The sequence below is a fragment of the Phalacrocorax aristotelis genome, chromosome 9 (assembly GCF_949628215.1).
Source record: "Phalacrocorax aristotelis chromosome 9, bGulAri2.1, whole genome shotgun sequence".
Taxonomy (NCBI): Eukaryota; Metazoa; Chordata; class Aves; order Suliformes; family Phalacrocoracidae; genus Phalacrocorax; species Phalacrocorax aristotelis.
In genome coordinates this window covers 24,699,227-24,726,651 of record NC_134284.1, presented here as the reverse complement: position 1 = coordinate 24,726,651, position 27,425 = coordinate 24,699,227, and the positions used below count along the sequence as shown (strand labels likewise).

The window sequence follows — 27,425 nt, the reverse complement described above, 5'->3', positions numbered from 1 at the left end:
CCAGATGAGGTATTTGGCTTTCAGCTCTATCGCAATGGACAGCTAATTAAATGCTTTGCTAATAACAGGATCCTATGTTTGAGGAGATAAGCTTAATTACTTGTTGAATTTCAGTGGAGTTTTGCAGACATGTCTGCATATTCCTAACAGCTTAACCAACTTTTGTTTAAAAATACAGTTTGCTCTCATTTCTATTTCTCTAGTTTAGATGTATCATTAATGAACATAAAATGTCAGTGATAGAAAGAAATAAAGGAATCTGGCATTTCTTAGCTAAATGCTATTATTACATAAAAAATAACCATCAAGTCGATACAATAACAGCAGACACTCATCACACAAAACCCTCAAGGGAAGTAAATGAAAATCATTCTGATGACTTAAGGAGAAATAACAGGCAACACCTAGGACTGTTGTCATTAAAATATTATGTTTACAATTTGGATGTAATCTGTGGTCCCTGAAATACCATGAAGTTCATTTCTTTCAACAAATAATTATCAACACTCTGACAGTGACCAGGGAAACCAAAGGGCTCTTTGCTTCCCAGGTTCTCTGGGACAAAACATGGAGTTTTCCCAGTGTCACTCCTGTTCTTAGATCAAGATAATGAAGTTTCTACTCTTCACACGCCATACTCTCGGAAAGCGCAGCTGTGATTTGGAGCTATAGTACACAGCCTAAATAAATATTTCTCATTCCTGGAGCAATAATGCCATTTGTTTCATCTCTTTCTTAGGGCATGCCAACCCAACGTGGCAGGGCCATGTCAAGGTGGCACAGCAGGCCGAGTGAGATAGCCAGGTGCGGGATAAGGACACTATCCCACGGGATGTGCTTTGATTCCCATGCTAACTTCTGACTTCTGCACTGAGCCAGGGACATGCTGACTCCCTCCACGTTTTAAAAGTTAAAGCATAATGTAAAGGCAAGAGTGTTTTCCTACTTTCACCCTGAGAAGACATTTTAAATGCTGTCCTGGAAGAAGGCCAGCTGAGATGAAAGGCAATGTAAGTCCTCTGTATCTAACTGGTCTTGAGTCAGCTCAGCACTAGGTCCAGCTCTGGACCCCTAACACAAGAGAACCATTGACATAGTGCTGTGATCCCGTGGAGGGTGACGAAGATGGCTGGGGACTGCAAGTGGCACACGAGGAGGGGCTGGGGGAGCCGTCTTGTTCAGCTCAGAGAAGGGAAGGCTGACGAGCAATCTCACTGCTGGTGCCAATGCCCAACTGGTTCATCATGGGAAAGGCACAGCTCTAGAACAAGGGCCTTGCCATGTGAAGTCGTCTCCATCCTTGGCTCAAAACTCACTGGGACAAGGTCCTGAGCAACCTGACCAGATTTTTAATTTAGCTTTGCTTTAAGCAGGTACCTGGACTAGATGATCTCCAGAGGTCCCTAAATAACTCTGTCTGACGATACTGGGGAAATTAAGGAAGCAAATATCACTAGTCTCCACAGCATCTGGAGAGCAAATAAAGGAAATTCATCTGACCATGGTTTTTATTGCAAAATGGGTTATCTGCTGATGCCCTGGGGTCCACTAAGCAGTTTCTAGATCTTAATTAAGGTAGTTACTTCAAAGATAATTCAGCATTTAATACCTAAGTGTACTTAATATTCTCCTAAATGCTTTCCTGAATTTGAGCTCTGCTGTTACAGATAACCTCGTATGAAACAAGGGACAAAAAAGTAGATGGATGCTGATTTAGTATTAAAATTCCCAGCAGCATCAAACCCCTAAAAGACACCATGCTATACTGTACGCTACAGCAAAGTAGTCCAAGACAGAATATTTATGTTCATTTAATACTAGATAATTTCATGAGACTGTGAGAGCTCAGGATCTTTGACCTGGAACACTCTTTGCAGACTTCAAAATTCCTAAACAAGGTTAAGTGACCTAAATGATGACAATGCCTCCAGTGCTAGTCTACTCTTCCTGTGCCAAGGAAGAGTTGTTCTAGATTATGATTGCTCTTGAAATTAAAAGGGGGTTCTGGTACAGCCCATGCTGCAAAACTACACTCATATTTGGAAAGGAATAGAAAATGCAGAGCTAAAATGGCCAGTGGTAAGAAAAGGAAAAGATATGCTGAAAAAACAAAACAGCTAGTGGTTTAATGAAACGTGACTTTGAGCTGCATAAATAAACATGGCTACAGCTGCTTGCAGAACTTAGGAAAACGCCCTGAGCACATGAAATGCGGCAGTTACCATGGCAATTTACATACAGCCATACATCAGACAAATCCAGTAGCTCTTTTCCAGTTTAAAGTCACAACTAAAAATATAGGATCAGGTACAAATGAGCAAATCTCTTGTCTGCATTGGTGAGAGATTATTCACATAAGTACTTCCATGGGGGTCAGCTCGTGACCTGCGGGGAGTGACAACCCTCCACATGTGCAGGGGTGTACAGTCTGGGAGCAGCTGGTCGCTCTATACCTCCACTCTGCCTATTATAAAAAAAAGAGCGTGTGTGTGTGTGAGAACTGCATAGCAAACTCCCTTCTAAAAGGGATGTGACTGAATACAACACAGGGCTGTTCTTTCTACCCCCGCCACCTGCTTGCATGGCATCCAATTCCATGGTAATGTGCAGCAGCTCCTGTAAACCTTTGTACTGCACACTATCTCCAGGACCCAGCACTGCTCGCTGCACCTGTGACCTGGCACTGGAAAATCAGCTGTTAGTGCTTTGTGCCTGCCTGGATGCCCAGCGTGCCCAGCCTTGCCCTAGCACTGCCTTGTTTGGGCCCCAGATGTGGCCAGCTGCCAGCATCCCCACACAAATACTCATGGGCTGGCTCTGCCTGTGATGGAATGAATTTTCTTCATGGCAGCCTGTAGGATGCCGTATTTCGGATTTGTGCCTAAAACAGTGATGGTAACACACCAAAGTGTGTTATGCTCCTTTCTGATTTCTGAAATTAGGGAAAGGGGGTACAGGCTAAGGGAAGCTGGGGAGCAGCTGAAAGGTTGAAATAGCAAAGGGACCTTCCTGTCCTGCGCTTCTCCCTCTGCGTGTCCTTGCCAGCTGACTATGGGCAACATTGCTGGCTGTTCGACGATGCGCTGAGGACCAGGCAGGCCCCTGCCAGCTCACAGAGTGGTCACAGGCTCCAGGGCCAAGAACGGTGACTGCTGAGGGAGCAGGCATCCACCACTGAGACTGGCAGGTGACGCTTCACTGATTTGGGTTGCCCGGGAGCCTGCCTGCGTGTGCAGCTGGCAGTGCCGGAGTCCAGGCATCTCAGCCGTGAACACCCTGAGCAGCCCTGCAATAGCTTCAGAGAGGGTGCGTGCGAAAGACTCTGACCCAGGGACAGCACAAGAAGAAAGAGGCAATCCATCTGGACATGCTCTGAAAGGATGAAAAGGCAAAAAGAAAAGATGTTATTCTCAGGTCTATGCCCTCAGGGAAAGTAACGGGCAAAATGGTACATGGGTCAGGGCTCTCGGCTGCCAGGGCTGTTAATAGAGAGAGACAATAGGATGGGTGAGGGATTGCACCGGACAGACTGCCTGGGTACTGCAGCTGGGAACTGCAGCTGTACTCAGGGAGAGGGATCTCAAAATGGCTCTCTCTCAAAGGCATCCTTCCTCGCAGTCTGCCTTCCTGCCAGACAGACACACTGCACTCAGCTGTCATGCTGGTGCGCGTGTGGTCTTGGAGAATAAACAAAGGTACGTTCGACTGAAGATGGGAACGACTAGAAATTATGAATGACAAGGAAACACAGAATCCAAAGTTCCCCTGATGATAAAGGTCTTTCTGCCAGAGATCACGCTCTCCTCCGTAACGCCGCACAACTGCTGAGGCTATAATTTCACTCTAAACAAAACACTTTCATGAAATCCTTCTTACCTGTGATAATGCAACCGTGTCCTGGACAGCACAGCTTGTGGCAAGAGCGTGCTGTATGGACTTGCTGGAGATGAGGTCTCCTGGCCTGTCTCCTTCCTCCCCCAGGGGTTTAGGAAACTTGGGAAAGAAGTTGGCAGCACAGCGAGTCCTCTCAAACCTCCCGATGCCAACACTTTGCTCTTCTGCACTGTGATATTACAACGCTACTTGGATCCTACCACAACAAATAGGCGAGCACCTGCTTAAACTAAGTCTCTGAGCAGCTCCATGGGACGACTAAAGTAGTTACTGCTAAGCACACACTCAGCTGCAGCCCCAAACCTGGGCTGGAGTGAATAAATAAAAGTGATGCATTTTAACAGCAGACATGGAAGCATCGTTATATTGTGTTTCCACTTTAAGGGTTGAAAATAATTAGTCAGAATATGAGACTTTATGTTGCTTCTGTGCCAATGCACAAGGTGTATTGTCAGACTTTCTCCACCTGCCACCTCTTACTGTCCTAAAAAGGAGCAACTGAAGGACAAGGAAATTTTTTTTTTTATTCCTCGGTCTGTGTTCAGCCCAGAAGGGATCATTCAGTATCATTTAGAAACTGAACTTATACTCTTTCCCCTCCCACACTGGGAAATTTAATTAGAATAATCTTGGCAGAATAAAAGATCTATTTAAATATTTTATTTTTGTCCAAAACATCTAGTGCTTTAGGATGATTGAACTGAAAGCCTGGAAACCAAAGCCTGTCCTTTTCACATTGAATAGGTTTTATTTGGAGAGGCTGCATACATTTCTGCTTCCTGATTAGCTGATGTTTTAATCACATTTTCCATAAAAATAAATAAAAATAATCCATAACAATGAGAAACCAGGATGATCCAGAAGGCAGGCAGACTTTGGCTCCTCTTCTGAGACCACCAGAAGCAGCTTTTGGACTATGCACTCTGGACCAGAGAGGCCCAGACGGAGTGCCAGTACTTGCAGGCTCTCAGAAAGGCAGACGGGGTTTGCTTTTGAAGGACATGAGTGTTTTTAACTCCCAGAGACAGCACGAAGAGCTGAGCTGCTCAGGACTCCTCAAATAGCTGCACATCAGTCACTTGCTCACTCACAGACTGGACTTTTGCCTTGACTGAAATTTGAACAAGGGAACAAAGGAAATACAAACCAAGAAAAGTGCCCCATCCTCGCTCTAGTCCCCTCAGCAGCTAGTCACTCCATCCTGTCAGGCACGACACACACGTAACCAACACCCTGCACACACATGACTCAGCTTGCTTTAAATGGTACCACAGAGCAAAGACATCCTTTCTCAGTTCTCAAGAAAGCATGAGGAGAGAAAGCACTGCCAGAGACGACAGCAGGCGTGCTGCCTGCTTGCTACAAAACTATCAGAAGATTCTAATAAACCAATCATTAAACCCAGTTTGTCCTCTTAAACTTGCAGTATGTACTTATTCTAAGCTGGCACAACAAACCATCATGCAATTCTCATTGCTGAAATATGCCATCCCTTGCATTTGGATCTTCTCAGAAAAATAAAAGACATAAGCAAAAATACCACACTTCACAGCTGGAAAATAATAATAATAAAAAAAGGTATAATTATGTATCTGCCTTCTGTTACACTGAAATGCATTTTGTAATGGCTCTGTGAATCTCTTCACAAAGTTCAACTGCAAGAGAAAGATGGAGGTGACCAGAGAGGTCAGCTGAGTTCGCAAGTAAAGCCTCTCATGTGAGCAGCATTAAAACAGGCCATTCAGAAAAACCCATGCACGCTATGATCATTTAATGTATTACCCTCACTCTTCAGTGGGAATAGATAGCATTTTATAAACCTGTTAGCCTCAACAGATTTGGCTTTCACCAAACGTGTAAATCACAAGTGATTGCACAAAGGCAGTGTGTTGTACAAATGCATGTAAGCGAATCAGACCTGCAGGATTTAAGTTATACAGCAACTGAGGTTGACACATGAAAAAACCTGCAATTTTATTTCTGCCTATAGTGCAACAGCTCAGAATTACTATTAGTTAAATTCTTCTGGATGTACAAATGTTTTACCCCCTCTTGCCATCCTCCCAAGGGGAAGTACTGACATCCGCTTTAGCCATGTAGCCATCTAACTGATAGTAAACATTACTATCTTTTAAATAGCAATAGTTTAAAGATATAAACAGTGGAGGGCTACATCTAGCTATTTTTTATTTTGAAGAAGTGATACTGAAAACCCCAGAGCAGCTGTCCAAGGCAGGGCAGGGCAGGCACTAACTTCCTGTGAGCACCATTATTCACATGATGGTTTTACTCCCAGTGAGTACTGGGGCTGATGACAGCCCAACTTGGCCCTTCCAGGTGACCCTGCTGAGCCAGCCAGACTGGTATTTAAAAAAAGAAAAACAATTTCCCAAGTGGCGACATGAACAGAGACATTGTCCAACCCCATGGACCGACTTATGCAATCAGATATAGTGTCCAAATGAGGCGCAGGGAAAAGCTGCCACCTAAACACGGACCCAGTGAATGTCCGTGTGACCAGGGACACCCTGTGGGCTGAGGAACTCCCCGGGCAAGGAGGGGGACATGATGTCAAATCAATCACAAAACTTCAGGACTCCTGAGGTTGGTGTGTGCCTCTGCTTACAGAAGCAGTAACAGGAAAAATGAACACAAGCCCCGCTGGACCACAAACACCCAGGATCAGGCAAAGTGTGAAGAGCCTGCACCTGGAGACGGCTTCACCCCTCGCCCACAGCCCACCTCACCCATTCGCCTGGCACAGTGGCCTGAATCGTGCCTGTCCGCAATCAAAGATTTCCTAGGCAAAACTTGAAATGCTAACACTATGGATTGTGCTTCTCAGTTTCAAAGTTAAACACTATTTTGCAAGGGGTAATACCTCTTGGAAGTTAAGAGGCAGTGAGTGAGCACGGTACGGCATGGCAGCACCGGCCCCCACAGCAGCACCACACCAGAAACAGAAAATAGAAGCAGACAAATAGAGGTTCTAGGAAAGGTTCTTTTAAACCTCTCACTTGGGCTGGATGTCCTCTGCAGCAATACTTACTTAGCTGGTGAGATGTGAAGGGCTTATTCACTCTTAACCTACTTAAGCAAAGCAATTCTGAGGTCCAGGCGTGAAGATGTTGCTGAACGGCAGGCTGGGCGGCTGGGTTTCACTCCTTAGCGACCGACGCCGGCTGGCAATGTATTTACTTTTTAGCATTTAGGCCAAAGTAATAAAATGTTCACATCACAAATAGAGAAGAAATTGTAACATGTAGTATTAAACAATTGTAATAAAGCCCTTTTAACCCCAGGGACATCGGGGGCACCAAATATTCCTGTCTTCTGTAATAACATTACCTATTTTTAGGACATACTATTAGAGACAAGGAGTACTTAGCATGTAATAATTAATAATAATTTAATAATTTTCACCATATTCCAATACATAAATACAAAGATACCTGCTGAACAGTTTTTGTCAAAACTTGTTTGCTTTTATAGATCGTCCCCCAAAAGAAATCTTTAAAATAAATTCTCTTTTGCAACCTTGGCATGAAGAATTTCAAAGAGACTTTCTTTTTTGTATAATTCCAGATACATACTGTGCTGTAGTGGAAGAAAAAAAATATAATGAGGTTTATGCTCTATATGTTTGGGCTTACCAGCTCAGCATTAATTTTCCTCAATATTTGGTGAATGCTCCCTTACTACGCTCCTCTCGCAAGCGCTCGCAGAAGCAGCACACCTCCTCCCAGGGTAATACATGTAGCAGGGAGGGGAGACCAGGCAAGACCAATTCAGTAGGAGAACTGAGCCATGGGATAGCTTTAAGACAATTGTTCTATTTTTAAACAATCATTTTAGCTGAGAAGAAAAATTGCCAAACCAGCCATGAATAACACCTCGAGGAAGTTTTGGAGAACAGACTCACAATATTTCAAAAAAGTGATACATTGACACTTTAAATCTGGATCTTGTGAAGTAGCAGGGTCACAGCAATCTCCTACTATCATCAGTCAGAACCAAGGAAACCCTGACCGTGTTTATAAACCTTACAGTCACTCCCATTTGGGGATGCGAGTGCATTTTGTTTCTTTTTCTAACTAGCACTCTGTACTGGTGGGAACTAATCCCTCACTGAAATACCGTGAAGCCTATCTCATACCATCAGCACACCCCATTACCCTCCAGCTGAACATTACTTTCACATTTCAATTATTCTTTTCGATGTGAAGTCCAACAGCTGAAAATCCAGTTCCTTCACAGAAATTTTCTTTCCTTACCAAAGTATTGCACAAGACAGTGGTTTCCTCAAAACACTTCCTCAGGAAACCCTCTTGCAGGAGTTGGGGCAGGGGGCACAGAGCAGGAGAGGGACTGGCACGGGCAGGCATGGAAGAGCAGGGGAGCTCCCCCAGTCCCTCCTGCAGGGACTGCCCACGGGATGGGGATGGAGGGTGGCTGAGAGCAAGAGCTGGGCCCTGAGACTGAGGAAACGAGCCCATGGGCTCTGAATGATGAAGCAGGATGGGGAGATGGCTCCATCCTATGCATGGATGAAAGGACTGATGCCCACAAAGCAGCACTTGCACCTGGCACTTTGCAGCTCAGTGCACTCATTACTGGAACAGGTTGCCCAAAGTAGTTCCATTACTGGAAGTGTTAGAAGGTCAGGTTGGATGGGACTTTGAGCAACCTGAGCTAGTGCAAGATCAGAGAATTGTAGAATCATTTAGGTTGGAAAAGATCCTTACGATCATCAAGCCCAACTGTAAACACAGTGCTGCCAAATCCACCACTAATCCATGTCCCTAAGTGACACATCTACACATCTTTTGAATACCTTGAGGGATGGTGACTCAACCACTTCCCTGCGCAGCCTGTTCCAGGGCTTGATGTCCCTGCCCAGGGCAGGGGGGTTGGCCTAGATGATCTTCAAAAGTTCCTTCCTACCCATACCATTCTGATTCTATGACTAAAATTGGTGTATGTTGGTATATTGGGTTGGTGTACTGCAGATTTTCAGGAACAAATTCACCAATGATGTTTTGCACGCTCCTGGTATGGGTGATCACCTTGCAGAGGGCTGGTGTGCTGGTTTTGGCTGGGATAGAGTTAAAGTTCTTTGCAGTAGCTAGGATGGGGCCATGTTTTGGATTTGTGCTGGAAACAGTGTTGATAATACAGGGATGTTTTGGTTATTGCTGAGCAGTGCTTACACAGAGCCAAGGCCTTTCCTGCTCCTCACCCCACCCCACCAGCAAGTAGGCTGGGGGTACACAAAAAGTTGAGAGACACAGCTGGGACAGCTGACCCCAACTGACCAAAGGGACAGTCCATACTATATGACATCATGCTCATCAATAAAACTAGGGGGTAGGTTGGGGTGAAGGGATGGCTGCTCGGGGACTGGCTGGGCATCAGCCAGCTGGTGGTGAGCAATTGTCTTCATTTGCATCACTTGTCTTTCTTGGGTATTATTTCTCTCTGTTATTTTCCTTTTCCTTTTATTATCATTATTATTATTACTATTAATATATTGTATTTTATTTTAATTATTAAACTGTTCTTATCTTAATCCACAAGCTTTCTCACTTTTACCCTTCCAATTCTCTTCTCCCCATCCTGCTGGAGGGGCTGTTGGGGGCAAGAATTTTCTCTGGCTGTCCAGGTCCACCCTGCTGCTGCAGACCTGCAAGGACAGCCGTGCTAGCTCACTCCACCCAAGACCTGCTCTGACCAGAGTTGGGATGACTGCTCTGGTGGCTCCCCATCCCTCCTCAAGTCTCATAAGCCACCACTGCGAGAGAGGCAGCTCTGCCAAGGCAATGTCACACAGTTTGCATGCTGTAATTGGGTTGGTGAGGTGTGGCACAGGAATCTGGATCCACACCGACTGCTGCCTGAGTCATAGGAGATGAAGCACCATTCCCTGAGAGGACCAGTAACGTTAAGGATATGCAGCCCTGCTTTGTCTTACCAATTGCAAACTATTCCCTATTGAGTTAGAATGACCTTTAATTTCTCTGAAATAAAAATCCATGTGAATACGGTGTATTATTTGCATACACAATGTGATATCTATTTTTATATCCGTTCCAAATACAAAAGGATATTATGTATGGGAGTGGGCACCTTCATCTGATAATAAGAGATTTCACTGCAATTCAACATAGAAATCCATCAGAAAAGCTCTGAACTCTCATAACTGCTATCTGTGTTTAATTCACACAGGGAATGGCACAGGACCTTAATCTGACATGCAAATGAATATAAATCCTTAAATAATACTCTCTCTACATAGTCATCATTGTAAACGTGCCCTCATCTTTACCACCCCAAGATAAAGATCTGTTCTGACAAGACAAAGCCCTGCCAATAACTTCTGAAAGTCAGTTAATGAAAGACTTTCATGAAAGACAGTGCCATGACAAAGGGCTTCTTTCCTTAATCTCTGCAAGGCATTTCAAGCCCACAAGGTGCAGCTGTTAGCCCTCTTTTAGAGACAGCTTCATATCAAGGACTCCTGGCTACTACATTGTTTGGCCACATGACTATGATTTGGGGGATTTAATCCTTTTCCCATGTACTATGAGCCATGTATGCTGAGCCCTATAAAAATGCGCCATCTAATTCCTAGTGGTTCCTGAAGCACCTCCTTTTAGGGGAACCGTATATGCTGTGAAAAAATACACCCCAAGACAGCAGTTTCATTATTTTCACGCTGTGCACAAAGAAGCCAGCTCAGACACTATGCTTCACCCTATCAACAGATCGAATTTTGGGTTTGCTCTTTTTTTAAAAAAAAGTTATTGACAACATGACCAGAACACTTAGGTAAAAGCACTGGAAGACCATTCTACCACTGACAGTGAGAAAAAAAGATTGATTTAAATTTACTTGGACTAACCACCTCTGTTGACAAACTCATCGCAGAGGACAAACCCCGAACAACTTGGTCATGACGTCAGAAGCCCCAGAGACTACAGTTCACCCTTAAGCACTCTCATATTAATAGGAACCTGCATGAGGAGAAAAATACATTCCAGCTGAAAGACCTAAAGAAACTAAGGTTTCATTGTAACTTCTGTATGCACCGAGCTCAGTGAGAAGACTGAAATCTGGTGAGGAGAGCCCAGGAAAAAGCATTTCAAAATTTCTAACTAAGATTAAACTGGAAAAACCAAAACCACCTAATTTTAAAGCCCATATGAACAGAAAACAGAGGCATTATCATCCCTTTTGCAGCACTGCAAAACAAGGAAAATGAAACCCATAAATCCCATAAATATTAGCACAACCACTTATAAGGAACACAGGGGAAAACAATGCAAGCAGCCCGAGAAATAATGCCTAAAAGTGATGTGTTTGCCTCCATACTGCAGCCAGAAATAGGGAGGTCAGAAGCAGGCACAGTGCTGGGCAGTCACATGTGGGCACGGCCGGCAGGCAAGGGCTAGGACTACGGCTTACAGGGCTTTCTACTATTAACATCCACATTCCTCCTGATTTTAAATATACATTTTCTTAATTTTATATTAGCAAACATAGCAAGTTTCTCCTCAAAACTGCCAATGAAAAAACCGACACTTTCAGAATCATTTTATATGTTAAAAAAACCAAAACGCCCTACTATATCTGTTTCTCATGTAATATGAAAAAATATTAGTTTAATTTATGTGGTGTGAAAGCTGACAGTATGTTTTGCCGTTTTGTTTAAAAAAGCTACTGTTCTCATGTTAGCCATAAACAAATTTTAATGCTAAAAATAACCCCTAATGAAAATAATGTGAAATCCAGTAATTCAAGATACTGCTGACCAGGAATTATCACTGCATTACTGTTTCTAGTGCAGTAGTGCAAAAAGAACTTGAAGCTAAAATTTGGGGTGTAATTAAATTTAATTAAAAAAGATTTTGTGAATTTGCACAGAAATTTACGGGGTTTTTTATTCTGAATAAAAGATATTCCATGTCTTTAAAAAAAAAGAGTCATGCTTCATTTCAGCTTTTCAAACAAAACAGTCCTTTTTAGTTTTTTTTTTTTTTTAATTTACCTCGAATTTGAGCTTTACAATGGAAACACAAATGAATGTTTAGTTTGAATTTCTCTTTATTTTGAATTGGAAAGCTGGGATTTTGACATTGGCTTCAAGATAACCAAATATGGAAAGTGAAACAAAAGGTAATCTCAGAATGAAAAATATATAGTTTATCTTCTCAGGAATGTCAAAAGTTCAATTTTTTTTAGTAAAATAAAAAGTACTATCAGACGTAATGTGTTTCTGGGAAAAAGTTTTGGTTTCTGTTAAAAGAACCTTGAAAACCCTTGAAAACATTTTTCCCAGCCTTGATGAAACGTTGACTTAAGCACCTTGTGCCTGGTGTAGACCTCTCAGTGAGTTCCCCAGGCTTGGTGCTCCTCAAGAATGCTCCAGAAGAAACACACAATTTGTTTGTTGCTGTATCTGTAACTTAACTTCAGAAGTTGAAGAGAAACTAGAACAAATATAACCTGTGGCAGTGCAATGCATGAGAAAACCTGCCTATAAAACAGACTTTGGAGCAGTGCTTGCATACTCAGCCCCCGCTGATGAGCCCAACAAGCCGACGCTGACCTTTACAGCATGACCAAGGACACATCTCTGCACTCTTGAGGTTTTTGCAATGCTTTCTCAGTGTATCACCATAAAAATAGTCTTGTTGTGTACTAAGGCTTGCTGAACAAACCCCGTGCCCCCAGCTTTAACAGCTCAGTTCAGTGGCCGTCTGCCCACAATTTCTGCACCATTTGCAGCGTCAAGGAAAACATTATTTAAAAATATGGTGGCGTTGAAAGATCTAACTGCAAAATAATGTGATCTAAGACAAGAAATATATAGAGCATCACTCCAGTTGGGCAATTTCTGGACATGCCAGTAAACTCTGACAAGCAAAAAGAAGGCAGTTAGGGGGTGCGCTCTGAGGCTGATGAGATAATGAAAAGCCACCCAGGGGCAATCTCATCTGTAAGAAAATCATTGCAATAACAGTAAAAAAATTGCAGTTACTCTGTGCTTACAGGAATGTTTCATCAGATAGCAAAAAAAAAAAAAACCAAACCGGAATGCCAGCTCGCCTAAAGAGCAATATATCTATGTTTATTGTTCAGGCTTTAGCCCTGAAGTCTAAATATTAAATTTAGAGTGATCAGAAAGGTCAGAGATATGAAGAATGAAATAATCAACAGACAACATGAGGAATGCTTCCCTTTGCATCCTCACCTTTGTTACGCTTTTCAAACCCTTCTTTCTTTCACAAACTTTTCACAAAAAAGGGGTAAATCCCTCATTTATCTCAAGGAATCAGGCATTTTGCTGCTGACCATACAGGGGCCAAGGTTTCCCCCAGTGCCTCCTGCCTCCGCTGCAGATCCAGTAATCTGCTCACACACTTCGGCCACGCATCTCCAGAGTGCTGCAGGGAGCAGCTCGCATGCTGCCGCTGCCCTTTGGCTCCCCGCATCCATCCACCCCTCCATCCCCACTCAAGGGTGCCCTTCCTGCAGTGCTGTGCCTGCTAACTCTTGCCAGCCTTTGCACTAGATATGCCACCCTCGTTAGCCATCAGCAACACTTAGTGATTTAGCAGGCTCTGGAGGACACCAAAAGGCTCATTTCTCTTTGTCCGAGTTTTGTTAGTCTTGGAGTTTTACTGATTCAGAGTGTTTTCTTTTGCATTTAGCAAGGATCCCATAAGATTTGCTGGCAAAGCATCTTGAGAAGTGAAGTCGAAATGTATGTATTTGTAAATGATGCAGGGGAACCTGAGCATCCACATCTAAATGTGCAGAGTCATTTCTATTGCGGTTGCCAATACCGGTTGCCTATTATATGCTGAAAAAAGAAAAACCATATATCCCGTGAACTAAAATGCCTTAGAACTGAACATTCATTGAATTTTGGGATAATCCGTATTCAGATGGTTTTCTGACAATGTCCATCCTTCTCAATGTCCTCCTGATCCTGTCCACAAAGCACCAGACTGGCACCCAGGTACCCGCAGTCCTGCTCCTTGCTCTGCCTTGCTGCAGGAAATGCACCATTTCTTCACAAGAATGAGAAATTCACATTTAGCAAGTTCAAGCAGTCAGGAGGTGTTAATCTCCATGGCTTATGACCACGTGTTTATTTTTAAAGGTGTGAGAAAAGCCAAGTCAATACTGTATAAAGTTCTTCCTCCTAGCAAACAGCCAAGTAGCGTCATTAGAAATACGTACGAACACCATCAACTTACATGTATCACCTGCTGCAAAGACACTGTCACACTGTACATTGACTTTTGTCAAGGCTACATCGACAGCGCCAAGCGAAGCCACACAGCCAGCTGCATGGGTGCTTAAGCCTGCTTCTTCCCAGAATGACAGCTCTGGGCACTGTACCCTGGGAAGTTTACTACCAGGTTCCATCTCTTGTATGTTTTAGCTCAGTATTGAACTTACCATCTGAAATCTATGACCACAGAAGACAAAAGTTTGAGCAAACCTGGAGCAAGATCTTTGCCTGCATTGGCCAGGAGTGTGGGATTTGGAAACATTAGCTTACCATAGCTAATAGAGGGGATCCGAGCACGTCTGAAAATACCACCAATACTCTTTAATGTCTATATGGCTGGCTCCCTCCCACCTCACTCATTCCTACCCTTCACGCTCTTTCAAGAGAAACAAGATTTGAATGTCAGATCAAGAGGTCCTACTTTTCTCCCAGTTCACCCACTGTATGTCTCTAGCTGTCAAACCTTTAGATGGCAAGTTTCTCAGCATGGTCAATGCACATATTGTCAGTTCAAATACTAATACAACAACAGATTTATTCCTAACAATATTTTTTTCACAATAATACATTGCATTCCTTGCAGAAAACCATTTACAATATTTACACTAATTTGCTTAGACAACATTATACAAAAGAAGTCTTGCAGATGACAAATCATAGCTCATTATCACCTACTACAAATAACTGATTCTCAAATTTCTGCTTTACAAAACACATTGGGATCGTCTCTCCTGCATTATCTCCTGGGCAGTACCTTAGAAGCCCACAGCTTTCATGTGCAACACAGTTTTACAGCTTCTGTTTATCTCTTGCAGTTGACAGTGGGGGTATGTTTTTGGAGAGCACCTCTAAGCCAGCTGCCTCTCAGCTTCCCCACAGCAGTATTCTGCCAATTTGCAGAACACCACTAGAAACTGAGAAGAATTATTGTCATTCCCTTGGCTCCTTCTCATGTCCTCTGAGTCTCCCATAAGATCAGAATAAAAAGGACTTCCATAAATTGAATTATGCATGGTCTTAGAGTAAAATAAAGTCATGTCTCCACTGCAAAAGAGTTATAGCTCCACTGATTATGTGTTAAAATATAATCCTCTATGTATCTGTTGCCTGGGTGGCTGTGGTACATCAGGCCTCTGTAATCATTGGCCTCAAATTTACAACTACAAAACTCACAACACAGAGCTGAAACAGAACTTACCTTTCCCATAATCTGGGCACCTGTTCTTGCAAAGTACAAAATTTGGTTAATTATATTGCTGGGATAGGATGCTGTTAGTACAGAAATAGTTCCTTTGTGGATGCCTCAGTCAGTGCATATTCCCCTCTCTACTGGACCCTCGTATTAGGAGCAGTGGTGGATCAGGGCGTTCAGTGCTCACCTGCAGACCCGGGGAATTGCCTTTGGAGCTTGCCATTGCTTAAGCTAAGAGAAAATATTAGTATATATTTTTTATAGAAATGCTGATGTTTTTCTGCTGTTGTCATAAAGGAGGAAGGGAGACAGCCATAAGAAAGGAGGACTTTAGAAAGGACTCAGGAAGGACACCCTGGAGATGGGAAAGAAAAGCACTGAGTAGCACGGCAAGAGGCTGAGCCTGCAGCTACAGTAACCTGAGCACACCAAACTGAGGTCTCCCTCAGCGAGCATCAGCCCGACTGACTAGGAAATACCAGCTCTCTGGCCCATGTATAAGGACTAGTTTCTAGCCAACATCTTCTAGTCTGGCAGTCACAGGTGCTTTCTCAGAGGATTCAGAAGTGTTTGGTTAAAGCACACAGCAGATACATGTAGGGTGCTCACTGCTTCAAAGACGAGTGAAGAAATGAAGCACTGTTTTGCAGACACACAGAGGAGGATGCTTCTTCGCAAGTCTAAGCCAGGGTAAAACTTGTGCCAGGAAAGGCAATGCTGCTGGAAAGCCATCATCCACCACACAACCCTTAGATCCCACCAACCAGAACTGAGAGCTAAAGGACTAAGACCTGAATTCCTTGGGCACCAAACTGTCACCTCAGTGAGATTCTGGGGAGATTAAGAATAGCACAAGATGGGTCTCTTATGTAGGATTTGGTTAATATTGGAAAACTGGGCTCATTTAAGCACCTGATTTTCTCCCTTAGCATAAAGGATAGGCTGGCACCAAAATAGAGCAAAAGCAGTTCAGTAAGTAACTACTGTTATTTTCCTTCCATTTAGGGAATTAAATAGGTTTACGTTTCTCCCTCACATTGCTGTGCCTGCAGTATCTACCTCTAATACCGTGCTGTACTGCACAGACGAAGATGTACACTTGGTTTTTCAGGCCCTGCACTAACCACCAGAGGGAGTCCCCGGAAACCAGCAGCGGAGGAAACAGAAATAAAATTGATGTTTTCTATAGAGCACTCCGGAATACTAATCAAGACCAAGAGATAAAGTAATCCATGCGAATCTGATTGACAGTGATTGCTCTGCAGGGTTTTGCTTTTTTATCAGTAGAATTTAAGCAGGTTTTTAAATGCACCTTCAAGACCTGAATCACACTGCCTTCTCAGCTGTGAAGCTGAGCACGTACAAGTGGTACAAGTGCAAAGGTTAGGTGCTTCGTGAACTAAAATCACCTATTAGCAGATTACTTCCTTCCTGAACTGCAGGACGACCCACGACTGTTCCATTTCATTGCAGTTGCTGTTCGCTCCCTGCTGTGTTGCAGAAACTGTGCAGCTTGTCGAGCCACCAGCCAGCAGCACAGGACTACATCCATGCTCGTCACGTCTAGGTCAGCCGTCCTCCCTCTGTGGAGTGGAAAGGAAACTATACAATTATTGTAGACTAGAGGCCTAGCATTTACATGGCTGAAGTTCAGTTAAATTAATCCCATTTTCAGCTGTATTGCTTCGTTAGGATTAACTGGAGAAATCACACCAGTTACTTCCATAAGGGTCTGAGATTCTGCTTCCAGAATGCCACATAACCTAGAGCTTTTGGGTCTCTGACTTGATGAAAAATAAGATGCTAGATGACCTCATGGAGTCATCTAAGAAGGCAATTAACAGACTTTGTGTGAGCTCCCCAGGGATTACCAGCGAGCAGCAGAAGCTGCTCTACATGCTTTGCAGGCAGCAGCATATGGCGATTCACTCAGTGGTTGAATTAAGCACTAGACTTTTCCCTCAGCTGAGCCTGCTGCCGGAGAGGGCTGCAGAGCTGTGTCCTGCCTCCTCAGCGGCACCACTGACTGTCCCCGCTTGGTTCTCTGGTCCTAAATGCCATGTGTTTTGACAGGAACATGTTTTTATTGAACGTAAGCTATGGTACCTAATGAAAGCAGAGTTTAAAAAAAAAATTCAGAACACTTAATTTTATTTTGATTACATGTGAAAAATCCTCTCAGCCCAGCAACTTATTCCTAACCTCTATCTATATATGTATGAATTTCTTCCCAAGTTCAATTCTGGTATAAAATAAAAAAAATTGCTTGTACAAAGCCCATCTGTTTGCAGAGCTGAGGCAGTCAGAGAAGCGATAATCTGATGTGCACTGTTCACGCGAATACACGCATATGGATGCACACAACATACAGGTATTCTTGCAAGTTCTCACTAGCTGTCCCAGGAAAATCCATGGAACATCACTAAAAATACAGCTTATGCACATTAGTTTCCAGGTCCCTGATTTAGTATTAATAAACTAGATGTTTAATTATTATTGTAGTTACTAATTAATTATAGCATAATTAGAAATAATTAATCTATTAATTAGAAAGTTTGGGAAAGAATCATAGCAAAATTGTCATAATCCAGAAAAGGGTTCTTAGCAGCAATCCTTTACAGTCAGCGAAGAGAGGAAAAGCAGGCTGAATTTTGCCTAGAGGTGCCTGGTAGAGACATCTAAAATACACAGCCGAATGTCCCAGGGGCATCTGTTACTGTTCCTTGACCACAAAGTCAGCCCAGCTCAGATACAAACCCCTGTATGACAGATGCCTACATTTCTATTCCACTTAACAGGAGGATCATGATCACAGAACTATTACCTGTCTGGAGCAGAATTACAGCTAGGGCAATGTAAGAATTATTGTGTAGAGACAAACTACTGTAAGAGCTGGTTCTTAGCTGGGAACCCAGAAAGTCTACTAAACAAAAAAAGGACCAAGCTTCTTGACAGCATAGCAACTAAATAAACCAAAACGTATATTAATCCCTACACTTTTGTGTATCTCATCTCAAGTTAATCACTCATAAATTAGCTAGTACCCAACAATTAGCATAGGGTACTCATGAATAGTATAAAATATGTACTTGGCGGGGGGATAACGCTAGAATTAGACAATATCATCATTATCAGAAGGCACCATTTCTGCAAGATGATTCAAAATTAATACAATACATACTCCTGTCTTAAGCATAGTCAGATACTTATTAATGTTGTGGAAAGCTGGAGGTGTCATTCTCCATGCAATCTCTTGGAAGCTTGTAGAGTTTACTTTTTCCAAAAACAGATAGTATTTGAAGGAGCATTGTCTTAAAAATCAGTCTGGGTTTGGTGATTCAGGTTAGGAATGCCTACTAGCAGTTATCACTCTTTGCAAATCTGGACCTGTGTAACCACCCTCACAGCACACTGCCTGGTCATTTTTTTCTTTTAAGAATGAGGGCATCCCTTACAGTATTTAAAATTATTTATTTTCAGTATTCTTCCTCCTCTTTTCCTCTAGTGAGAAAAATTTCACAAAATGTTCTTTTCAGCCTATACTTCATTATATATTATGAACTATCCCAATATTTGGATTTAAAAATAGAGTGAATCATCTGAAGAGTGGGGTGGGATGCCAGTGTGTTTACAGAGGTAAACAGAGCACTGTTCTGCAAGGAATTACAGCACCTCTAGCTCATGCAGGGTCTGAAAAGGAAGACAAACTGCCTTAAAAAAGCAGTTCTTGTTCCAACACAAATGAAATCATGTTATTTTAGAGACTACCCCAGGACGCCAAATATCGAAGCACTTCTTCAGAATGACAGAAAAAGAACTGAAAGAAGTTTGCTAAAAAAAGCAGCAATTTCTCTTTCACTGAAAGAACTCAGATGTTCAATCAATAAATAAATGTCCCATAGTCTATTACTGTTGAGCAAAGCAAAATGCACTGAGACCTGACATTGGAAAAGGTAAAGAGAAAAATACTGTTCTCATTATAAAAAGTCATTTGCTCCTCGTATGCTTCAGATTTTTGAAGAGCTGTGGACTCCAAGCACAGACCAGGTGCTTACACAGGACATAGGAAGCCAGACTGGGGTGTAAAGCCACCCCTTTGCTCATTGCCTGCGCAGAGCAGAGGGGCAGTCAGGGCAGAGCCCACCACCGCCCGCCCAAGGAGCTGCGCCTGGAGGCTGCTAGCAACACACTGCTGGTGTAGGATAGTGTCAGGTACTCCTTCTCCTGCCACATCTCCGGCGAAAGGAGAGGAAACAGACGGGAGAGTGACATGGACCTGCTTCTGACTCATGCCATCTCCTGGGGCAAGGCAGCTCTTGCGCTTCTGTGACTTGAGGCTGAGATTCAGTCACAGCTGTGGCTTGACACAGGACATGGTGTATATATAGTCCAGACTAAACCCCCCGAAAAGGAGCCCTTGCCAGATGAAGAGGTATATTCAGCAAGGAAACTCCCTACAAATGGTCTCCAAATGAATAATGGCCAAAATCTGGCCTACACTGCTGCACATAAATTACTGGACTACTTAAATTCTGATAATTATTTTTTTCCTAAGCTATATTTTTCTGCCACTTATTGTAGTCTAGTGAAAAAGCCCAACTGCATCTCCTACCACTGAGCTCCAGGAACTTTGCCAGGTTGCACCAGTTTCAGAATAACAAGTATTTGAGGGCAATGGTGCTAGGGAATCTCACTAGCAGAAGTCTTCACCCTCAATGTGTGCAAGTCTCCCTTAAATCTCTCAGCAGTTTTCTCCCCACAGTTTCCTTCCTGAAGTGGTTTTCATTTAGTGCAGAAGAATTCAGCACAGCAAAAGACATCAGTGAGAGACTCAAGAGCCGTTAGATTTGTTATGCTCTTCAAAGAACAAAGGCACCTTTTGTTGTTCTAGATGTGCGACAGTAGCTCCGGCGCTGCCACTGCTCTAAGCAGAGATATAATAGTCCTGCAGAAAAGTGGCTAAGATGCATACAAACAACATGCCATGCACTTTTATTAGCATAACACTGGGAAAGCACTTCACTGCCCTGGAAAAATTTCTGCCATAGATCCCTACCATCTGGGGTATTGAAAAACTGATGCCTACTTCTATAGAGCAGAATAATTAAATAACAGTTTGATACTTCCTGACAGATGAATAACAGCAATGATATTTACAGTTCTAACACTGAAAAGAGCCTGTAATCCCAGTTTATCTATTCAACAAGAAATTCACCTCCTGTGCTCCACTCAGCTTGAGCCAAGCTAACATGGAAGATTAACCAGTTTTACTCACTGATTCTTCTGACTGGGCCAACTTCTTCCAGTTCTGGTTTTAAACACATTTCTCTTAATTTATTCTCTTAATTAATTTCTCTTAATGTGAACTCAACTTACAAAGGGTATCCACATTCTTAGAAATGTCATATATCCATCTCAGTAAACCCAGGTTAACCTGAGAAGAGGGCACTCGAGCAGCTTTGCAGGCAGGGGGAGCTTGCACAGAAAGTGCCCGTAATCCAGGAGGAGAAGTGATGGTTATTTTGGAAACATGGACATTGGGCTTGTATGAAGACTGTTATCCCCCTCAGCGCAGTAAGGAAGAGTCTTGGGAGCAAGACACGACGAGTGCTACTATGGCCTGAGCTGATGTTTTCCAGCTGTGGTAGCGAGGGTCTCCTGCCCTCAAAGGCCAATACAGGAACCACCAAACATTTGGTGGGGCACTGTTTGCTCAAGAAAATTCACATCTTGTTTACTGTGTGACAGCTCATCTCTGTCCAGTTTGCGAAGGAAGGATTTTATTCCTATAGTAAGCAATATACTAGAAGATTATTTGTAAATCCAGTGGATTTTTCTGGAACAGTTCCAGTGATAAAGCAATGCAGCAGATGAAAGGAAAAAGCTCGTCATCTTACTTGAATTCTCCTCCCTCTTCATTGACTTACAAAGCACAGCAAGCTAGATCAGAAACTGCCCTATCTGCAGAGCATTTCTGAGCGACTAAAGTTTATTTTGAAACTGCAGTAGGCATAAGGCTTGAGAAAATGTGAAATTTTTTTCCCTAACCCTTTCTCTGGTGCTTCTGGGAGACGTTCATCAGGAAAGATTTATTCCCCTGGGAAAGCTTTGTTTTTTAAAGAAGAAAAAGCTTTTTGTATTTTTACCATGCACCCAATTAACCATTGCCTTTGGCTTGCAATTTTGGCTAGCACTAGCTGTCTGACCACATGGATTCATATTTACACTAGTAAGTTTAAATGTTTGTTATTTACAAGTTCTCTATGCCTACATTATGAATGTATGCCTACAACTTCTGGGATGATTTGGTTAAAAGACCTGCAGCAGAATGGCATGCTTACGGTCCTGCACTGCCTACACGATATGAGGTTACATGAGTCATTAAATGTTATTAGCACACTAAAAAGTAAATGTGCACAGAATATACCATCTTAGTGGTTTATAATCTGCACCAACACACCTGATAGTGTGGGAAACGAGCCCGCAGCGCAGTGTGCAAAGTGCCTTGCACAGGGCACAGATCTCTTTACACCGGCACAGTTTTGGAACCAGCTGGCTGCAGGTGGTCATTGTGTTCTGTGGTGGGTCCCCTCCATTATTGATGAGTTATTTTATGTATTATGCAGTACTGTAATGAAGATGCAGTCTTTTGTCTTCCCATACCGTGTCCTCTGTGGTGATGGGAAACCTTGGGGCAATATTATCAAGTCAAACAGTCACTGTATTGTAGAAGATGAATGCAGCTGACTGACTTTCCCAGCAGTTACACTTTAGTGCTATTGAAATATCAAGAGATGCAGGAGTAGTTGGAAAAATTATAATGAAAAAATGAACTGAATATAACGTTAAAAATTTCTATTGAAAAAAATTGTGTAGACTTTCACCTGAAATCCAGTGCACCATAATCTTCACACACATGCTGCACTGACAGAAACCTTGCAAATACTTAGGGCACCTATCCAGGAGAGCGAATGTATGTTATATACTGCTAGTCTATCTGCTGTTTGATGAATCAATGCTTTGTTCTCCTATTTCTCCCCTTATTTAGGAGGGCTCAAAGTGCTTTCCAAGGAACCTTCTCCCAGCAATTCAAAAATGCAGTCACTTCTGGACAAGCAAAAAAGCAGAATGACTGCAGGAATGGAAAAAGATCTCAAACACTTAAGAAATTTCATCAAATCCTACTTATGGGAAAAGGGGCTGGAGAAATACATGTCAAATAATCCACAGTGGTGAAAAAGAAAAGCCAGCAGATCTGCTAATCAGAAGAAAAGGAGTGAGGAGCAATCCTTCTGACTCGCTGCAGAGTTAAAGATGGGTCTGTGAAGTTCCATGTCTCAAGGCACAGGGCTGAACTCTGCACCTTCTGTGACCTACATGTCTGCATCGTGTGGTCTGTAAGCCGCTTGAACTCAGAACAAGAAAATGGCTTTCTCACAAGCAAAAAAAAATCACTATTCATTTTCTTCAAACCTCTCCCCTACTATTTCATGCTTTCCTCCAACTTCTCCGTTCTTAGATAAGGCAGCTGACATCTTTAAGTATAACTCTTCAACTTAGTCCTCTGCATAAGGCTTTCCAGCACATGGTGTTTATGTTTAGAAATATAAATTAATTTCTTGCATTGTAAGTCAACAATAACTACCCAAGTCCCCAGGGCAAAGACATCAAAATTAAAGCAAAAGTCCATAATATGTTACATTCACTGCATCACAGGCAGCATTTACCACTAGGCTGCATGTATCAGACTCTCAGTTCTTCTCCAAGAGGTACCAAGTCTGTAAAGCATGGAAGCCCAAGATGCCCTCAGAGCTGGTCACACCAAGCCACAAAGCAAAGCCACTGCCGCCTCCTGCAGAGTGTTCTGATGGAAACGTGCAGGTGTTGCCAGGGGCCAGCAGGGAAGCAAGGACAGTGTCTGAAGTGAGCGAATCAGGAGGGAAAGACATGAAGCCATTCCTTTGACCACCTCTGTCAATTTGGTGAGCAAGAAAGGAGAGAAAATAGCTTCATTCCCTCTCTCAGGGAAGTGTAATCACCCACCGGGAGAAGTGTTGAGTGTGCAGGCTCCATTTAAGCCCTGCAGAAAGAGTTACCTTCATCATGGGCACCACTGGCTTTCCTAGAAAATTACGTCAGGGAAGACCTTGCCATTTTATCTTACTGATATCCTCACCTTATGTCCTGCTCCACTAACCGTGCTGTGCTGCCACCCGTCATTACATTTGTTAAATCTAGGAGGATGTAAGCCCTCAAGAACATGAAACCTTGTCTGCCTACCAGACATCAAACAGCCTGCAGGCACGATCCATGCAAAATGCTTTTCCTGCAGTGTCCAACCTGGGCAAGAAGGGGTGATGTTCTGTCCCTAGTGAAACCTGGCTGCAGGTGACAACGTAGGCCAGTGACACTCCTTGCAGCAGGTAACACACCAGTAGAAGGCCTGGCTTTACAAAGTGGAAATCCATGAAAAAAAACCAAACAAACAAACCCCAAACAATTTAATAGGATGTTATTTGTCATACAGATGGTCTTACTAAATGACACCATTAAAGAACCATAAGCAAGAGATTGGTAATGAGCAAGTCAATGTTACCATTTGCTCTCATTTTGCAGGCTGGCTCAGGACCAGCTCTTCATTTTTTATTGTAAAGGAGAACAGATTAAAGAGACGTATAAGGAAATCAAAGTAATTAGGCATATAAACAAGCTGGCAGGTAAACAATCGTGATTCAGTGAGGCAACTGTCAACCTCTAAAGGAAGGATGGTACACATTTGTATTATTATTTTCTTTTTAGTCTTATTTTATCTCATTTTAGATTACTCCCATCATGATCATTAGTATCCTTACAAAGCACAGGACTGAGCTGAGTGTGTTCAGCTCCTGCACTGCAAGGCTTGCTTTACCCCAGCCTGAGGACATGCACTGGGAGAGGCTCCCATCGTAGCTGGGAGAACTTGACCATGCGGAAGATGGTCAGCCCTCCCCGTGGGTAAGAGTATGAGGTCATCTACTGCAGAAATACAACTAGACAGCAAGTTTAAACAACTGCTTTCTTCCAACTCTCCCAAACTTTGGGATGTCGGGCCCCTGGGAGGACTCCCTCCCCAGGGATGATCTTGACACATAACCCAGGTTAACACAGGTTCGTGGGTCAGCAGCTGGATTTAGGATCTGATTCAGCCCATTTAACCGTAGGCATTTAACAAAGCACTTGTTTTAGTTTTCACTAGTGCTCCATGCAATCAGCGCAGTGATCGGCACCTCTGTGGTGAATGATCTCAGGTCTCAGTCTCTCTCGTGAAGTAGTGGGACAGTACAGTAATTCTGAACACTAGTTCATAACTGTATATACATTTGAAGTGACTCATTCATTTTAAAGTCAGCACTGCCTAAAAATTATTTCCAACTCCCCAAAACATTGAATGCTATAATTTTTTTAAACTAATTCAGCTTAACGCGCCATTCAGAAACCCACACCTTTGCTTTGCGACTAAAACTAGTTATTTTCCCAAACATTACACCACCCTGACCCCACATCTGCTGAAGATATGATGCAGTCTCAGATTTTCTGCTGTAGTCCACCATAATTAATTTTAGTCTATGCAAGTGGGAGGTAGAACGAAGGGAGAAACAGTCATGGAAGCCAGAATCTGTATCCAACTATGGGAAGATTAGCAGCACCTAAACACAATAATGTCTCAGCAGGGAATATATGAAACAAGTAAACATCAGAAACAGCACATCCCAAGTAGTGCACGTAGCATATCCCAAACTGTGGAGCTAGCAGATAGAGAGGGTATTCTAAAGATGAATGTGCCAGAGGGAACCTCTGCTTAACGCTCTGGTTTTGGTTAGGGTTTTATTACTGTGTGAGCAGTTCTGTGCATACAAATGCACTCCTTAAAGCTGTCATCCATCTGCATAAGCACATGGGCAACTTTAATACTTGGATGCAGAGATATAATAAATACATTTTTTTCCTAATGATTTTTCCATATGAAAAATCAAATCCTAATGCAGCATGCAGGCAGCAGAATGGATGGAGTATGCAGGCAGTGGCTGTGCCTGAAAAGATATACGGCTTTGTGTTTTTGTGTGAATTCCTATCTGCATTAATTCATGCCCACAAAAGCTTATGCGCTGTATGAGCCTAGGAGGAGCAGATCTGAAAAAACATTTTCTGTCATATAGCCATCATGTACTTTTGCTGTCAATCATATACTGAGATCATTGCAATAACTGGGAAACCTATGATGATATAAAAGTCCTAGTATAATATATTATTAATTTGTAGCTAATAAAAATTTAAAGATAAATATTTGTAGAAATAAATTTTGTAATTAAAAATTAATTTTGATAAAAAGTATTTTTAAATTAGTTTCATAGAATCTGAGTTTTTTTTAAAAAAAACCACAAATGCTGAAATTCCCTTTAAACCAAATTTCAGGTTTTGACAAGCTCAGCTGTAAAGAATGGGACAACTGGCAATCTTTGAAACTTTTAACACTTTATGTATGAGAGAAAAGGGGTTGTCGAAGACTGAATGTTTACCAGACCATTTTTTTTTCTGGAAAAGAAAGTAGCAAATTTTTTCATCTGTGACCCAATTTATGCCTGCCTATATGACAACTGCAAACCTTAAATGCAAGCTCTTCAGCAGGGGCTGCATCTTATGTCTGTAAAGCATCTAACACAAGTTGGTGTGCTAAGTAAATGAATAAAAGAATACCCGCCAAAATGCAAATTATTATTTGCTGTATATTCATAAACTCAGAAATCTAATAGGCTTTTCAAGTACTCAAAAATACTTTCTTAAAAATACCTGTTGTTCATTGCTAGGAGTAGCTAATATAAATAAAGTATCCACTTTAAGACAGTTTCTTTCATTTTTGCCTAAGAGCAATAAGTTCTCATCTTGAGACTCATGTTTCCACAACGCACCTCCCTGGAACAACCTCAGAATCCTGCAAAAACACCACTCCCTTTGACGGGAAGAGATAGATGGAAAAAAACCCCCAAACTAAGGGCTTTCAGAAGAAAGGCAGACTCATTATAGATGCTAAATCAATCATTACATCAAGACCATAGTCAAAGTACCCACATTTTGGAGTCTCATCTGGTGATCTAAAAGGGTTGAGCACATATGAGCAGCCAAAGAGCTCCGTACTCTTCAGACTTGCATGAATTTAGGACTGGTCAGTGTTGGCCAGATTTCCTCCTGAAGTCTCCTGCTGTGGCACAAACTGAGCTGAAAAAGTTCAAGCTGAAGAAGGCAGAATTCAGTCCTCAGTACTTCTAAATATAGCTCAGAATTTAAGACATTTCTTGATTTTTTATGACTTTTGCATTTGTCAGCTTAAGAAGATGAATGGAAATAGCAAAATCAAAAATATGATCTTTTATATTACAAATACACCTTTCGGTAAGACATATTTGTGTACTGAAGATTGTCAGGAGACAACCTCTCTCAAGAGAGACCTGCCGTCCATCTCCAGTGAACATTGCAGTGAAACCTGGACGGCAGCAAGTGACATAAACCTTGACTCACTGTGTTTTCAGAAGGAAACTAGCGATGTGGTATGTATTTTGCAGGAAAAAAACCCCACCACACAAGGATTGCTTTCTGTTCCCAGCACAGAAGCTGCAGAGAGGTCATAGGGGTGAAACTGAGAGCAGTATTTCACCCAGATACTGCCGACCAGAAACTGGCTTCCACTGAGAAACCAGGACTTCATTTTGGGGCCTCATCAAGCTACTGTAATGACAATTTCATGGAACAGTAGACTTCACCACAAACTTCAACTGCAGTCAATATAGTACTTAGGAACACATCAGTCAATGTCCAGAGTACAAGCCTTTGCATTTTACCTTATGAAATAAATGAGATGCTACATAATCCTCTTTTTGAAAGCTGGCCCACAAGAGCCAAGAGCTGTAGCTGACACCCAACACACTGGAAATGCCAGCTCTGAGTTCTACCTTATCAAACGTTGCTAATTTTACTCTAGCTTCTGTTTATTGAAAGTTATAT

General features: G+C 42.5%; 1 protein-coding gene across 9 annotated transcripts in view; it reads right to left on the bottom strand.

Annotated features, from left to right (window-relative positions):
- Window positions 1-27,425, bottom strand: part of EVL (Enah/Vasp-like) — a 155,535-nt gene that overhangs the window by 41,153 nt on the left and 86,957 nt on the right. The gene's annotated exons all lie outside the window — the stretch shown is intronic.